The 4,467-nt window shown below is 37.1% G+C and overlaps 1 long non-coding RNA gene across 1 annotated transcript in view; it reads right to left on the reverse strand.

The window, feature by feature from the left end:
* Positions 1-1,579: 1,579 nt before the first annotated feature.
* LOC138163723 (uncharacterized) overlaps positions 1,580-4,467 on the reverse strand; it is a 14,087-nt gene continuing 11,199 nt past the window's right edge. The window contains exon 3 of the long non-coding RNA XR_011168901.1: positions 1,580-1,701. This is a non-coding gene — a long non-coding RNA (uncharacterized lncRNA). The remainder of the gene's footprint in view (positions 1,702-4,467) is intronic.

Below are 4,467 nucleotides of genomic sequence, written 5' to 3' on the forward strand. Positions count from 1 at the left end.
AGTAAAGTGACAAAGAAAAGTGAGAATTAGACCAAAGGTCAGCAAGAATTCCTAGAAGAATTCAAGAAAGAGGTGAGTCATAGAAGAAAAACTGGGAAAGGAAATGAGAATAATGTAAGAATATTATAAAAACAGAATTAACAACTTGGCAAAAGAGGCACAAAAAAATACTGAAGAAAATGATACATCAAAAGACAGAATTGGCCAAATGATAAAAGTACAAAAATTCACTGAAGGAAAGAACTTTAAAAGAAAAATTGGTCAAATGGGAAAAGGGATACAAAATCTGACTAAAGAAAATAATTATTTAAAAATTAGAATTAGGCAAGTGTAAGCTAATGACTCCATGAGATATCAAGAAAAAATAAAGCAAAATCAAAACAATGAAAAAATAGAAGAAAATGTGAAATATGTCATTGGAAAAATAACTCACCTGGAAAATAGACTGAGGAGAGATAATTTAAGAATTATTGGTCTACTTGAAAGCCATGATCAAAAAAAGAGCCTAGACATCATATTTCAAGAAATTACAAAGGAAAACTGACCTGATATCTTAGACCCAGAGGGTAAAATAGTAATTGAAAGAATCCACTGATCACCTCTTGAACAAGATCCCCAAAATGAAACTCCCAGGAATATTATAGCCAAATTCTAGAACTCCCAGATCAAGGAGAAAAAAAATTGCAAGCAGAGAGAAATAATGCAAATATTGTGGACCCACAGTCACATGGACTCACACAAAAGTTAGTAGTTTCCATGTTAAAGGAGTATAGGGCTTGAAATATGATATTCTGGGAGGCAAAGGAGCTAGGATTACAGCCAAGACTAACCTACCCAGAAAAACTGAATAGAATAGTGAACTGGTCTAACCAATCTAGAAAACAATCTATAACTATGCCCAAAGAGCTATAAGACCATGCATACCATTTGATCCAGCAATACCACTCCTAGGTCTGTACCCCACTTTAGGGGAAAAAAGGGGAAAGGACCTATATGTACAAGATATTCATAGCAGTTCCTTTTGTAGTGGCAAAGAATTGGAAATTGAGGGGATGCTTATCAATTGGAGAATGGCTGAATAAGTTGTGATATATGATTATAATGGAATATTGTTGTACTATAAGAAATCATGAGGGGGTGGTGCCACGAAAAATAAGGCAAGATCTATATGAACTGATATAAAGTAAAGTGAGAACTGGGAAATCATTGTGCACACTAATAGTAACGTTGTAATGATGATCAACTGTGAAAGACTTAACTACTCTTATCAACATAGTGATCTAAGACAATTCCAAAGGACTCATGATGAGAAAATGTTATCCACCTCCAGAGAACTGATGAACTCTGAGTACAAATTGAAGTATAATTTTCTCAGTTCATTTTTTTACAAAATGGCTAATATGGAGTTTTGCATGATTTCACATGTATAAGTGGTATCATGAGGGGATGGGGGAGGGAGAGAATCTGAAATTTTCAAAGTTTAAAAAGAAAAGAATATTTTTAAAAAATAAATAATTTTTTTAAAGCAAGAAAAAAAAAAGAGAGGAAATCAAACTTTGAATTGGACTTCTTACCTGGTAGAGAGGGAGCTCTTCAGGGCTTTTTAAAGTTTAAAGCTCTGAGCACTTTCCAGCTACAGTTCTTTTAGAAAACAAATACCTTTGACATAGTCTTCAGGCTGGGGATGGAGGGGGAACCTTCCTAAGAGGAAAAAAAAAAGTTTTCAAATTTTTTCTCCCTCAAGGGAAAAAGGCTCTATCTCAGAGACTAGACTAGAAGGGACTCCCTTCTAGAAGAGTCTTTGTACCAGACACCCAGAACACACAGCCCCTCCAAGCTAGCTTAAGCCTTCAGACTTAATTCTATTTTTTTTTAAACTCTTCCTCTGGGTCACAATGTCTCGTTTAGGGCTAGAACGTCTACGTGGTTCCTTATTTTATTTCTAGTAGCTAAACCACAACAAGTAATCATCTATGTAGAAGCCATTCTTCCAGCAAATTGTCAAGGGTTCTGAGGGTTTGTGGTTCAACAGTTTCTCAATTCCAAAGCTCTTTTTCTCTTCCATGCAACAGTGGGAGAGTGGAAGACACTGGAACAAAACTAAGCCCAATCTAGCCACATTGATGCTTTTAATATGCATGTTTAAAAAGCAAACTCTTACCAGGATTTAGCCTACTCTTCCATAATAACAATGATTCCAGTACCTTGATGGGCATGTGATCACTGTGGATATTCCCTCCATCTGCACAGATCCTACCTTCCCTAGGACGGTAGTCCTGTATGATTCTTGCCCAAGTTCACCTATCAAGTCCCTATGTGAGATTAATCCAACACATTGTCATCAAAATGGCCTTCCATAGGAGATAAGGGAGATCTTTACTGTCCTGCTGTAGGTCTTTTAATACATATGGGTACAACTGAGTCATTCAGGCTGACCAGTTGCATCCTGGGCCATCTCCAGTTATCCTGATGAATGTCTAGTCACTGGACCCAGATGGCTCTGGAGGAGAAAGTGAAGCTGGTGACCTTGCATCACTCTCCCTCAAATCAAAGTCAACTGCAAGTCATATCATCATTTCCATGATGCCTTGGTCCTCTTCAAAAACGAAGGACAAACACAGCACAACCTGTTCACAATCACTCATTCTCACTAAATGACCAGTCTACCTCCTTTTCTGATCAGACATTTCCTAGATAATATATTTCATGTTATTTCATTTGAGCATATAAATCACTGTAATATTTTGCAGCCTATTTACACCCATCAGGATCTTCTTCATGCATCACTCCAAATTTTACTTCTTTAGAAATTGTGATTTTTCATAATTCACAGACATAGAGCATCACTGGAAGACGGTTGGTTTTGGTGGTGTGGTTTTTTTAAAGAGTTTTGGTGTCAGGGAGCAACTTGGGATTCTTGAAAGCACTTACAAAGACAGTCATGCCTTCCCTCTTCCTCCTTGTCACTTCCATGCATATTTTCAGATCATATTATTCCTTGATAGATACAACCATAAAAATAATTTTATTCAAAGTCCTCGGATTATCAACAAACATCTTAGTAAAACAAAATGTAGGTATTATATAATCATCAAATATGTTCATCCATATCATGGAGCATATCTTGAACAGAATCTTACTGGGGACTGGCTAGGTGGCACAGTGAATAGAGCACCGGCCCTAGAGTCAGGAGGACCTGAGTTCAAATCCAGCCTCAGACACTTAACACTTACTAGCCATGTGACGTTGGGCAAGTCACTTAACCCCAATTGCCCTACAAAAAGCAAAAATATAAAAAGTATTTAAAAAATAATCTAACTGGAAGGATTCCTCTCTAGACTTTCAAGTCTTCAAGATATTCTCATTTATGGATAACACTGCTGACTGAGTGAAGCCCCAGGGTTATACAGCACCTTCTTAAATGAGGTCTGCAGCTACATAAAAGAGACTGGCCTGACAATCCACATAGGAAAAATAAAATTGATAAAGAATTCCAATTGTCCACATTATTACATGCAGTTGGATGGACAGTCCATTGAATTAGTACACCAACATCTTAAACTCACAGAGCTAACAAATGGCAAAGTTTGGATTTAAACTCAGATCTTTCAGCTCCACATCCAGCATTCTTCCTACCATTCCATGCAGCCTAATGTCTCAAGTTTCTTTAAAGTGGGGTAGGTAACATATACAACAGGGGCAGCTAGCTGGAGGAGTGGATAGAGTGCAGTCCTACAGCCAGGAGGACCTGAGTTCAAATCCAGTCTTAGATACTTACTAGCTGTGTGACCCTGGGCAAGTCACTTAACTCTGTCTGCTTCAGTTTCCTCACCTGTCAAATGAGCTGGAGAAGAAAATGGCAAACTACTCCAGCATCTTTGCCAAGAAAACTCTAAATGGGGTCATGAAGAATTGGACATGACTGAATAATGAATGAACAAAAAACATACAATTAGATGGTTAAAGAATCTGCTAAATATTCTTTATACATTTTAGCAGCCTTGCTCACACTTTAAACTTTGCACTTTTGCAAGTGGATTACTGAAACAAATAGTTCTTTTTTACTTTAACATTTTTAAACATTTACAAGGGACCCTAGAAAGCAATTCATAGGTGGTACAGAAGAGAAACAATGTGATATCTGAAAAGGATAAACAGAAGCAAATAGTTCCCTCCAAGGGCTTGTCAGGAAATGCATACAGAAGCCCAATATAAACAAATTATCATCTTTTTAAGCCAAAAAGGTTTCCTTTAGCTTTTTTTACAAAGCAAAGAAACTGCTAAGCCAGCACAGTGTATAGAATAAGTAAAAAATTATGCTGAGTTTAGAATGATAAAGCCTATGAAATATGTAATAATCAGATGGGCTGTGAGAATTTTTTAGAAGATGGAGGAAAAGGAAGGAAAGAAGGAAGGAAGGAAGGAAGGAAGGAAGGAAGGAAGGAAGGAAGGAAGGAAGGAAGGAAG

The sequence above is a fragment of the Petaurus breviceps genome, unplaced genomic scaffold (genome assembly GCF_028583685.1).
Source record: "Petaurus breviceps papuanus isolate PSGF00001 unplaced genomic scaffold, PetGlider_PUasm1.0 188, whole genome shotgun sequence".
In the NCBI taxonomy this organism is placed as follows: Eukaryota; Metazoa; Chordata; class Mammalia; order Diprotodontia; family Petauridae; genus Petaurus; species Petaurus breviceps.